Here is a 13,660-nt window from a genome sequence, read left to right as displayed (position 1 = left end):
GCCCTAGTTTTTAGGAGAAAATCTGGGATTGGAAGTGTGTTGGTGGGTCATCCTCTGGTAGTCTTTAAGGCTAGTAAGAGCCAAGGTGTGCCTGACTGGCTACAGCACACAGATATAGTTGGTAGTGACTTACATGCTGGAGGCTGTTTATGAGCAGTTCAGGTGAGCGGCTACAGCAGCAAGGCATTGAAGAGTACCCCAGGTTACATGGCAGGGGTGACATAGCTACTCATTCGTCTGGATTGTATCCTGCTATGTCATACCATTTTATGGGCAGCGTATATATTACTTAATTCCAAGTTAATTCAAACCCGATCTCGTCTCCCAACAATGGTGTGGAGATATATTATGGTGCCTTTAAACTGTATACTTGACAGAACTGAGCAATCAAATGAATTTATTGCTGTAACTCTTGCCCTTCCTCCCGCTTCTATTGTTCGTTTTGCTCACATCTAACATCAGATTGCAAAGTCTTCAGAGCCGAGATCTTGCCTTTTTATTTTGTCCTCTCAAGTGCCAAGCGCTATGTAAATAATAAGAATAATCCCTAGCTTTCCCTGGCTCTACTTGTCTCCTGTACTTTCGCTTTATCAAATACTTTTCTGTTCTCTTATCCTCAAATCCAAATGTCCCCTTCCTACAGCCTCTTTGTCCCCATTTCTTCTACAGTTTTCCCTCTTCAGGGTAAGCTTTAGGCTCCTGCAATTGGGAACATGCGGTCAGCTGTTCATTTTAAAAGTACTTAATCCTAGCTGCACCTGCTATGGCTTTTAAAATTATTCTTAATAGCAATAGGTAAATTAGCGATTTCTTATGCCTGTGTTTGCTTTTTTAAACGAAAAGCAAAATTTAAAAGCTAGTGCAGCCATAGGTCATCATTTCTGAAAGCCACATCTTTCATAATGCATAATATCAGTACATACTACAATTTACATTCTAAAGGAATACTTATCAAGAACAAAAGAAACAAAGATTCAAGAATGCACAGAGGCAATTGTGAGATGAAGCAAATTCCCTGTGCTTGTCACAAGAATTGAGGTCAATAATATCCATTTTAAAGCAATTAACCCAGCAGGCTAAGTGACAAGGAAAACAATCATGCTGGAAGACTAATGGGCTATTAAAACCATCCTGTCTCACTACTGATGGGCCTACAAAATTAAGCTTGGGATTAGGTATATAGGATCAGGGGCCAACTGCTAGTGCCATATTTGCATGTGAAGGATTCTTTCAAAACGTTAGCAAAAATTACAGCAAGTCTCTCTGATAGGAAAGGTTGCTATTACACTCCATGACAAATTCAAACAAATAAACATAATATGCTAATTGGTCATGTCTGGTTCCATTTAAACAGATGTGTTTACTTTTTTAAATTAATGTAAATATTTCAATGAATTATTAAATGCAGGGAAGTCATGGTAACATTTCTATAAATCATTATCAGAGTTGACCCTTATTTCAATCAAGAAAATGTAGCTATGGGAAACAATCAAATAAAAATGATTGAATTACAATATTTGTACTTATAAGAATTTTCTTTTGATGTTTCCCATGCACTGCCATGACATTAACCTAATGAAAAGGGTAAATTATTTATAGCCCTGCTTTTCCCTATAACAGCTGCTTGTAGGAAGCAGACTGCATTGTAGAGAGGAAGGGAGTAATCACAGCAGTTTGGTTTTCATTAATCCATAAGCCAAACTTTAGCTAACTTTTTTAAAGCAAATTTTGAATGCCTGTGCTAGGTGCTAGACTGACATCTCAGAAGACTGAAGAGCCCTGATTATCCACAGACAAAGTGTAGCACAGACATCAGAATACTAGGGTTCCCAAATTTGCCCTACTAAAATATTTAAAAACCCATTCCTATAGAAATCACTTCCACTGATTGACAGGGTAATTCATTTTCCATTTCTTTTTGATCCTTGGCAGAAATAAGAGTGCTAATTGTGATGGTGGTTACCACTCCATAGTGAATTGTTCTGAAACCTCCAATTTATTTCACATAGGCCACTTAAAAGCTATCATGATTAAAAACTTCCAACCTGAGCTGGATTTGAACTGTGAACTTTGGTCTTTCATTATTCTGAATCATTTCGATGCAAAGGAGCAAGAAGCGAAAGATGTATCAGGAAAAGCAATTAACAGGAAGATACAAGATGTGTTAGTTAATATAGGCCATCAGCTACTCCTAACATAGGTCAGTCCCTCTTTCAGCTCCTGGGTGTATAAGTTAGACTCACATAGATTTCCTTACCAATATGTAATGTATGGCCATTATTTTGAATCTTGCCCTAAGCCAAGAGAAAATATTACTTGACAGGATAAATGAATGAGCAAAAGAAAACTACCAAGAAACCACTACCGTGAACATGTACAAGGCCAAACGTATCACTTGAGCTCATGGATGTAGTCACAGGCTGAGGCATTCAGAGCAGGAAGAGTTTTTCTGTTACACTACATGGGCTGCTTATTGTGAATATGTGAGTTTGTAAAAACACTTAAAGAAAAGGGCTAGGGAAAAGAGGGGACAAGGATTAAAAGACACATAAGTAACAAATCAGATCTTATTTCCAGATGATCTTACAAGGACTCATTTTGGATAGAGAAGCTTACAGATGTCCTCTGTCCAGCCATGAAGAAATGAGCATGGTACTTCTCTCCCTTTTAAACAGCTGCTCTTGGGTGGTTCACACCAGCAGGAATGTGTGGTCTGCCCTTTTGTGTGTGGAGCATGCCAATGACCCCTGTGACGTTGCACCCCATAATGCTTTATATAAATATGCTTATAAGTAAATATGACATAACTGGAATATGTTTTTTGCTACATACGCCATGTAACATATCTCTGCAAAGGTTATGATCTACTAGATATATTCATCCTATTTACATGCATGTATCATTTTTGTATTTGAAGTTATGAATATTGGCTATGTACTTGTTTGATTTTAAGTAGCCTCAGTGAAGCAGTTGGTCAGCTTCCTGAGAAAAGACTATTCTCAGTAAGTGCCCAATCAAGAAACACTTATGCCAGGGGTCACAACCTTTGGCACGCGGCTCACTGGGGTAAGCACCCTGGCGGGCCGGGCCGGTTTGTTTACCTGCCGCGTCCACAGGTTCGGCCGATCGCGGCTCCCACTGGCCGCGGTTTGCCATCCCAGGCCAATGGGGGTGGCGGGAAGCAGCGCGGGCCGAGAGATGTGCTGGCCACCTCTTCCCGCCGCCCCCATTGGCCTGGGATGGGGAACCGCGGCCAGTGGGAGCCGCGATCGGCCGAACTTGCAGACTTGGCAGGTAAACAAACCGGCCCAGCCCGCCAGGGTGTTTACCTTGGCAAGCCGTGTACCAAAGGTTGCCGACTCCTGACTTAAGCTAACAATGAACTTTGAGATGCCAATCCACATCTGAGCTTTCCTGGGAATGTGGCCTGGCTTATAAGGAACTGAGTCATGCATAGACATGTGACTTGCCCATGTGTGACTCCAAAACTCCATCTTGGAGCTGGATTCTGCATAGAAGAGGAGAAGGGGTTTCCACCCACAAGAGGAAGACTACTTAAGCTCCTAGAAACCCCTCCATTTTGTCTTCAGCTGGCTCAAGAGATAGCCTCTCCACCGCCAAAGGATACCTGAAAGAAATTGGAACAAAGGACAGTAACCACAGGGATGTTAGAGTAATTGCTGGACCCAAGCTAGGAGGAGGCTAGTCTGTAAAAGAAGCTTACTGGAACATCTCTGAGGGTGAGATTTCATCTGTAATCACTTTCTTACTGTATTAGGCTTAGACTTGTGTGTTTTATTTTATTTTGCTTGGTAATTCACTTTGTTCTGTCTGTTATTACTTGGAACCACTTAAAACCTACTTTTTGTATTTAATAAAATCAATGTTTACTTTTTAATTAACCCAGAGTATGTATTAATACCTGGGGGGGAGGGGAACAACTGTGCATATCTTTCTATCAGTGTTATAGAGGGCGAACAATTTATGAGTTTATCCTGTATAAGCTTTATACAAGGTAAAACTGATTTATTTAAGGTTTGAACTCCATTGGGAGTTGGGCATCTGAGTGCTGGAGACAGGAGCACTTCTTAAGCTGTTTTCAGTTAAGCCTGCAGCTTTTAGGGGACGTGGTTCAGACCTGGGTCTGTGTTTGTAGCAGGCTAGCGTGTCTGGCTCAACAAGGCAGGGCACTGAAGTCTCAAGCTGGCAGGGAAAACAGGCTTAGAGGTAGTCTCGGCACATCAGGTGGCAGTCCCAAAGGTGGTTTCTGTGATCCAACCCATCACAACCCCAACCTCTTGTTCCACACTGGTCCATGGAGTGATACAGCTGGCATCAAATGCCCCTCTCTGTGCACATGGAATAGTACCAGGGAGCCAGTCTACCAAAAACAATCTCTCCAGTGCTCATTCTGGGACAGAGTGGTCCCACCCACTCCCTGCTCAGCGTTCGTGGCCACCATCTCACTCAGAGTAAAGAAGGACAGGAGAAGATCGCTAGAGACCAGGCAATCATCAGGTGCTGTGTTCTGTTCATTCCCTCTGGGGCACCTGGAATTGGCTGCTGTCGGAAGACAGGATACTGGGCTAGATGGATCTTTGGTCTGACCCAGTACGACCATTCTTATGTTCAGCATAAGTCACTGGTGAAAAGCAAAGCAAAGAAAGTGGGGTTTGAGACGATTTGAAGGACAGTTATGGTGCCTTGTGCAGAGGGAGAGGGAACAGCACAAAAAAGGCAGAAAAGCAAGAATGGGAGGAGAAGATTAAGACATCAACAGGCTGTAAAGAACAGAGAGTCCAGCGGGTGACACGAGGGGTGACAGAAGACAAGATGCAGGTAGGGGAAGAACTATTCATAACCTTAAATGAGGACAAGGCATTTGAATTTTATGCACAAGGTAACAAGGAACTACTGAAAGGATGTGAGGAGGGGTGACATTGCCAGAGGCAAGAGAGGAGATTATTTGGAGCTGCAAGCTGCGTGGAAACTTTTTAAAGACACCATAATAGAGGCTCAACTTAAATGTATACCCCAAATTAAAAAACATGGTAAGCAGGGCCGGCTCCAGGCACCAGCCCAGCAAGCAGGTGCTTGGGCCGGCCAACGGAGAGGGTCGGCACGTCCGGCTCTTCAGCGGCAAGTCCTCACTCCCTCTCGGAGCGAAGGACCAGCCGCCAAATTGCCGCCGAAGACTGAAGCGGTGGCAGTAGAGGTGCCGCAGATCACAATCGCGGCTTTTTTTTTTTTTTGCTGCTTGGGGCGGCAAAAACCCTGGAGCCGGCCCTGATGGTAAGAGAACCAAAAAAGAGCCGCTGTGGCTAAACAACAAAGTAAAAGAAACAGTGAGAGGCAAAAAGGCATTCTTTAAAAAGTGGAGGTTAAATCCTAGTGAGGAAAATAGAAAGACGCATAAACAGTGGCAAATGAAGTGTAAAAATACAATTAGGAAGGCCAAAAAAGAATGTGAGGAACAGTTAGCCAAAGACTCAAAAATTAATAGCAATTTTTTTTAATTTTTTTTTTTAAATGCATGAGAAGCAGGAAGCCTGCTAAACAACCAGTAGGGCCACTGGACGATCAAGGTGCTAAAGGAGCACTCAAGAACGATAAGGCCATTGCGGAGAAACTAAATGAATTATTTGCATCGGTCTTCAGGGCTGAGGATGTGAGGGAGATTCCCAAACCTGAGCCATTTTTTTTAGGTGACAGATCTGAGGAACTATCCCAGATTGAGGTATCATTAGAGGAGGTTTTGGAACAAACTGATAGATTAAACAGCAATAAGTCACCAGGACCAGATGGTATTCACCCAAGAGTTCTGAAGGAACTCAAATGTGAAATTGCAGAACTACTAACTGCAGTCTGTAACCTATCATTTAAATCAGCTTCTGTACCAGATGATGGGAGGATAGGCAATGCAAGGCCAATTTTTAAAAATGGCTCCAGAGGTGATCCCAGCAATTACAGGCCGGTAAGCCTGATTTCAGTACTGGGCAAACTGGTTGAAACTATAATAAAGAACAATATTGTCAGACATATAGATTAACATAATTTGTGGAGGAAGAGTCAACATGGTTTTAGTAAAGGGAAATCATGCTTCACCAATCTACTAGAATTCTTTGAGGGGGTCAACAAGCACGTGGACCAAGGGGATCCAGTGGATATAGCATACTTAGATTTTCAGAAAGCCTTTGACAAGGTCCATCTCCAGAGGCTCTTATGCAAAGTAAGCTGTCTCGAGATAAGAAGAAAGGTGCTCTCATGGACTGGTAATTGATTAAAAGATAGGAAACAAAGGGTAGGTATAAATGGTCAGTTTTCAGAATGGAGAGAGGTAAATAGTGGTGTCCCCAGGGCCAGCTCCAGGGTTTTGGCCGCCCGAAGCAGCCAAAACAAAAAAAACAAAAAAAAAAGCCGCGATCGCGTTCTGCGGCGGCAATTCGGTGGGAGGTCCTTTGCTCCCAGCGGGAGTGAGGGACCGTCCGCCGAATTGCCGCCGAATACCTGGACGTGCCGCCCCTCTCCGGAGCGGCCGCCCCAAGCACCTGCTTGCCAGGCTGGTGCCTGGAGCCGGCCCTGGGTGTCCCCCAGGGGTCTGTTCTGGGACCAGTCCTATTCAACATATTCATAAATTATCTGGAAAAGGGGGTAAACAGTGAGGTGGCAAAATTTGCAGATGATACACAATTACTAAAGATAGTTAAGATCCAGGCAGACTGCAAAGAGCTACAAAAGGATCTCTCAAAACTGAGTGACTGGGCAACAAAATGGCAGATTAAATTTAATGTTGATAAATGCAAAGTAATGCACATTGGAAAGCATAATCCCAACTATACATATAAAATGATGGAGGTATAATTTAGCTGTTACCACTCAAGAAAGAGATCTTGGAGTCATTGTGGATAGAAAACATCCACTCAATGTGGAGTGGCAGTCAAAAAAGCGAACAGAATGCTGGGAATAATTAAGAAAGGGATAGATAATAGGACAAAAAATATCATGTTGCCTCTATATAAATCTATGGTATGCCCACATCTTGAATACTGCGTGCAGATGTGGTCGCCCCATTTCAAAAAAGATATATTGGAATTGGAAAAGGTTCAGAAAAGGACAACAAAAATTATTAGGGGCTTCCGTATGAGGAGAGATTAATGAGACTGGGACTTTTCAGCTTTGAAAAGAGACGGCTAAGTAGAGATATGATTGAGGTCTATAAAGTCATGACCGGTGTAGAGAAAGTAGATAAGGAAGTGTTGTTTACTACTTCTCATAACACAAGAACTAGGGGTCACAAAATGAAATTAATAGGCAACAGGTTTAAAACAAATATAAGGAATTATTTCTTCTCATAATGCACAGTTAACCTGTGGAACTCCTTGCCAGAGGATGTTGTGAAGGCCAAGACCACAACAGGGTTCAAAAAAGAACTAGATAAATTCACGGAGCATAGGTCCATCGATGGCTATTAGCCAGGATGGGCAGGAATGGTGTCCCTAGCCTCCGTTTGCCAGAAGCTGGGAATGAGCGACAGGGAATGTATCACTTGATGATTACCTGCTCTGTTCATTCCCTCTGGGGCACCTGGCATTGGCCACTGTCAGAAGACAGGATACTGGGCTAGATGGACCAGTAGGTTCATTCTTATGGGTACAGAATACTGGATTAGATTGGAGAGGGGAGACTCAGTGGTTGGAGAGCTGAAGCAGGGTTTTGATGATGGGGAAGAAGTGACTGGATTGATTCAGTGAGTCCCTATGAGGAGTGAACGAGGAGGAGGAGTGAAAGATAACCCCAAGTTCAGGCTTGCTAAAACCAGGGGGCTTCCTTTGGACAGGGTCTGGGTTTTTGTTTTTAAATTTAATAGCTAGAAACTAAGAAAATGCAAATGGCTGCTTGTTCTAGCACCTACAAAAGTCTTTCACAGCCCTCAGCAGGGGTCCAGTATTCCTTCTGGCCACCAGAGGTTAATGTGGTCTAGCACTAAGAGCAGGAGGACTGTCTGTTTTTCTCCACTCCCAATGCTCCCTCTGGAGTGACAGGGGAAAGTAGCAGGAAGGTAGAGGTGCCAGCAGGCAGACCCAGGGTCTTGCCAGCAAGGAGTGAAAGTGAACAGAATGGGGAAGAGGCTAGGGGATTATGGACTGTAGGCCTGATCTTCCATTTTTTCCCAAGTGTTCAGTACTGTTATTAGTAAGAATGTGATCTTCAAAAAGCAAGTCAGACGTAGAGCCTGGCTTCCCCGGTGATTGGCTCAAGAATCTTAACCTTAAGATGTGCCTCTAGTAGGTCATTTACACCCTATGCCTTAGGACCTGCTACTATTTACAACCTATGCCTAGAGACCCCATAGGCAGCTTAGAGGGCATGCACATCTTTATCTGTAGGGATCCCAACTTATCCCAAAGAAACTGTATATGAAGCTAAAGCAACTGGATAACTACCGGTAGTTACTCTCACACTCAGGTATATGATTTGGTAACTTAGCCAAGCCTCTCTGACTAAATGGAACAATTTGGACAGTTTGGGCCATTGCTAGAGGACAATTATGTTGTCTTTTGGGTACCCAACTTTGTAGTATTTGGAGTTTAGGCCCCCCCTTTATGAAAGGTTTCTTTTCACAAAGGAAACATTTACAGCAACTGCAAAATGAGGGTCCAGGCTTATTTTGTACATTGTGCCCAACTTACATGCACGCTAGCAGGTTTTAGAACAACCTGCATTCAGCATCATCTGCTTGCAAAGGGAACTGAAAGTTAAGGGGAAATTTCAACCCTTATGCTGCCGGATATACTGGAAATAGATATTTGACTTCTCGCTGGCTGAGACATGTTAAATCATCTTCACATCAGCCATTTCATGCTGAGAACTGCTTCTACACTGGCAGCAGACAGGCTCCCAGCTACTCCTGGGTGTGGCAGAATTACTTAGGTAGAAGGGGTTTATTAAAAAAAAAAAAAAAAACACACCACACACACCACCACAATTAAAAGTGTAGTATTGCAAAGGTAAAACAAATGTAAATGGGTGACCCTCATGAGTATTGCACATGGGAAGCAATGGCTGCCAAAATCATACAACATTGCTTGTACCAACTCTTCAGTAGAGCCACCATAATGCATCTAACTGTACAATACAATTCTGTAGGGAATGGGGGAGGAGGGTATTTCTTTCCTAAATCCCTCTGCTGAGCAGTTTATGGCCAAAAGCTTTATTATTCAGTAGCACCTAGAGTTTTCAAGTGAGATGGAGAGGGGCCCTTAATGCCAGGCCCCCCACATGAATTGCAAGCTACATACCCTACCCATCACATACTAAAATGAGAGCTTGTCAAAATAATCAAGACAAACAAGTGAGAGAAAGGAAAGAGACTCAATTTAACTCTGTTCTAGACAAGACCATGGAGATGTAAAGTAACTTGCCCAAAGTTGCACAAGTTTGTGCCAGTGTTGGCAAGAGTAGACATGCCTCCTGACTCCCAGCTCAGTGCTCTATCCACTAGTTCATATGTCTCTCTGGGTGGAAGCCCTTGTAAATGTTACCTTAGCTGGGCAATCTGCTAAATAGATGCTCTTAAAAGACACTTAAACTCTTTGCTTTAATATCCCACAGCAGTGACTTCCACAAGTCAATGTATGTTCTGTTAAAATTACAGATTTAACCCAGATAAAAAGAAACACTTATGTCCTTTTGTACGTTAATTACTGGAATGGCTAAGTGGGATTTCCCAACTGGCCTTCTGTATAACATTAATTATGTGATATACCTCTATCACATCTCCTGTCTTCTCTTTTCCAAATTAATTAAGTCTACCCATTAAAATCTCCCTCATAGAAGCACCTTCTCTCTCCCCATCCCACCCACATTCCTCTATCATTTTGATAGTCTTTTCCTGACCAGTCTTCTTTTGCCTTGTCTTTCCTTTAAAAGACAGATTAAGGAGGAAAACACAAATCAGAGCAAGGAATAGAGGAGATTGTTATTGAACTTTGAATAAATATTTTAAAAACAGTCCCGTGACATACCAGGGTGCAATCCAGAGCAATAGGGGCTTTAGCACCCCTGCCATGCAACAATATACAGCAGCTTACCACCTTAAATAGAGTTACCCAGCCACTTCAATTTAAACACTGGATTAAATAAAACAAGTTTATTAACAACAAAAACAGATATCAAGTAATGAAAAGCAATGAGACATAAGAGTCAGAAATGATACAAGAAAAATAAAGATAAAAATGCTTTCTACCACCTAGTTTACCATACTAGGCAAGTTTTTCACCACATGTTTCCAATAGCCTTACTGACCAAACTCTTCAGATTCAGTGACTGCTTCTTTTGTCTTCTCAGGTGCAAGAAGTGAGATGGATAGGGAGATAAAGGAGGGGTGACAGCTGAGAAGCAAGAGACAGGTGATCTGGTGGAGGAGGGATGGCAGATGATAGGTGATGGCCCATCAGCTTTGTTGACACCTAGAGGGGGCATCAGTTTGCCCTTTGTCTTTGAGAAATGGCTTTAATCACTCCCCAGACTTATCTAGAAACACTTCAGACATGATTTCAGCTTATGTTCACAATGATGTTGCTACATGCATTTTACCATGATATTACTGATGAAGTTCTCTTCCCCCCTCTTCCCCCCCAGTGCAGGGCTGCCCAGAGGATTCAGGGAGCCTGGGGCAAAGCAATTTTGGGGGCCGCTTCCATACAAAAAAGTTGCAATACTATAGAATACTATATTCTAGTGGGGGCCCCTGTGGGGCCTGGGGCAAATTGCCCCACTTGCCTCTCCTCCCCCCCACGTGCCCCTGCCCAAATGATACCTCACACCTTGCTCATAAGACATTCCTTGTACAAACATTACTAAAATAGTATTTAGGATGTAATTACAGGGGTGAATTCCATCACAGGTCCACAAAAGTAACCATATAATCCTTTCCATCTTCAGAGTGTTTATAGACATTAACTAAATAATGTCATCTTCTGATGGCACTGGGATGAAGGGGCAAAAGCTTTTCAGGAGGCCCTGCCTACAATTTAAGTTTTATTGGCATAAAGCATACAAGTGGTGCCAACCAGTGTCTTAATGAAGGAACAGGTGCCATGATTTCCATGGGAAGTTCCTGAGTGTGTATCTTATAGTATTAGCCATTTCTGGTTCAGCCGAAGGCAGTCACATATTGGGAGGGCAGCTCCGAAGTCTCTCTTCACTCCCAAAGCTAGCGTTTTTCTTCTTGACTTTTTAGTGAGAAATCTGTTCGTATTTGTGATTGCTCAGGAGGCACTTCTCATCTGCCCCCTGCCCCTTTTGTGGTTTAGCCACTGAAGAGGAAAAGGGATCACGATTTCAGGATCTTCTCTCATGTTACAGTGTCCTTGGATTTCTACTATGCCTCATGGCTCCCAGATTCTATTTACAGTCTGTAATTAGAGACTGTCTGTATTTTGTTGCAGTAAGTTTGTCTGCAAAGGTGGAGCTTCTGTGCTGGGAACTGTACCACTAGAGACTGTCGTGTGGGGTTTATTCCCCCCGTCCTTGTAGCATCTTTTCATTTTGGTATGTGACCAAACCGGTTCAGAAAGCTATCATGGAAATGGTAGTTTTGTTATGGCTCTGGATGTTCACATGGTTAAGTGTCTGGAGCAATATGATGCAGAGTGCTGCCTGTTCTCCTGACCTTTCACAAGAAGGCTGTTACAGGCTGCCTTTTAGAAGATCCTTGTGGAGACTTTTTTGGATGTGGTGCCTGGAATCCTCTCCATCTGAAACAGAAGGAGTAATTCACATTTGTTATCTTAGGCAGCAATACTAGAATAATGGGGAGCCATTAGAGGATCATTGTGCCCTTGGTGGATCTGCCATATTGGAATGTTAAGATGCAAACCAGTCTAGAGTTTTGGGGAAAGAGACAGGTATTAATGGAATTATTAGGAAATGATATGGACTAGTAATGCCCCTGATGGGAGGAAAGAGTGCCTTCTTAGGATCCCAAGATCTGAATCATGGATTTTAGAGATGGAAAAACATTTTAAGTCATCTAGTCCATCTTGCTGCTAGCCCTGAATTAAAGGGGGGAGGAGGAAGAATTGATGTTACAACCGATAAAGATATAAAAATCAAAATCCATTTTGGGCAGTTTGTCTAAGTTAAAGCTATGAATACCAAAGTGACAGAAACTCATCCTGTTTCTCTGGACAGGAACCACTTAATTTCCAGTACTAATATTTCTCTAAACTAATCTATTCTATGAATTTAGGATGGGAAATTTTCTATGTAAAGCATTTCCAAGTCTATTGCCTGGGCCCCTGGATCTTTTCCATTTGTTGATGGGCATTAACTCCATGCCATGTCAGGGGTGAGTTAAATAATGAACACTGAGTGAAGTCTGATTCTTTCTGTTGTTGCAAAAATACTAACTGGAAAAGCAAAAACAATGAGAATAAAGAGAGACCTTTGTTTCCGTGTGTTAATGAATCTGTCTTGTTGCCTCAGCAGCCTGATTTATGGAAACCACCAGTACCAGCTACTGTTGGGTTGCAATAGGACCAGATTTGGTGAAAAGAATTATAGATAGATAACCTCACATACATTTTGACTGAGGGACATGTTATGTCAGACTGGACAATGGAATGAGTTTTGGGTTTTTTTTGTTTGTTTGTTTGTTTGTTTTAAACAAGACTCCTTATATTTATCCACATCTTACAAAAATGCATGGATCCTGTCCAAAGCCCCCCGGTTACAGGGTAGCTGGGCCACTTAAATGAAACTGAGCTCAGCACTCCTGTTCCAGTCCAGATGCTCCCCGTTGGGCCAGGCCTTCTTAACTGGCAACACCTAGGGAGCTATAGGAGGCCTGGTGAGATCCAATGAGAGAACAGAGCAGACTGAGTCAATCAGGAGTGAGACAGGAGAAGGGCAGGAGAGACGAGCTGCCATAGAGAGAAAGTGGTTCCTGGGAGAAGACTAAAGGTAGGAGAGAAGCAGCCTGCTGACTAAGCTATAGAGCCAAAGGCCAGAGAGCGTTGAAGGAAGGGGGAGCAGCAGAGCAGCTTATCTGATGACATCTCCTTGCTGGAGAGCTGGAGCCAAAGGAACAGCAAAAGGTGTATACTCCCAGCAAAGAGGTTGTGAGAGCTCTGGGTGAGAAGAGCTGAATGGTTGAGGAAGAAGTTTGTGATAGAACTGTAAGAGGAAGGATTAATGAGACACGATGTCCCAATAATCATTTGGAAGCACAGGAAACATGATGGAATTGTTGAGAGCAGATATGACTAGTACCTGGTAACCGTGGCTATCCAGTTGGAAGAGGGGACAGTGAGGAGTGGCAATGAAGTCTCAGACTCTAGTGAAGAAAAACAATGTTGGTGTCAACTAGAAGTTCCTATAACTTTCCATTACCATGCCTATTTCTAAAAGTTTAGAATACCAAGAAAAGACTATGCTCTCTGTATACCATATAACATTCTCCTCAACAATGAATAGCTGAATTTCAGTGGAGTTAATAGGATTTTCGGAGAGGGCTGAGGGTGTGCTTCCCAGGATAACGAAGGGGTGGGAATGTGTTTTTTTTGTAGGCATTGAGTTCCTGTTTGAAATTATTATGTTAATGCTTCGGGGATGGTCTTACTAATTGTGTTAAGGTCCCTTGAGCCTGACATTCACA

This window comes from Emys orbicularis, chromosome 9, assembly GCF_028017835.1.
Source record: "Emys orbicularis isolate rEmyOrb1 chromosome 9, rEmyOrb1.hap1, whole genome shotgun sequence".
In the NCBI taxonomy this organism is placed as follows: Eukaryota; Metazoa; Chordata; order Testudines; family Emydidae; genus Emys; species Emys orbicularis.
Note: the sequence above shows the minus strand (reverse complement) of the source record.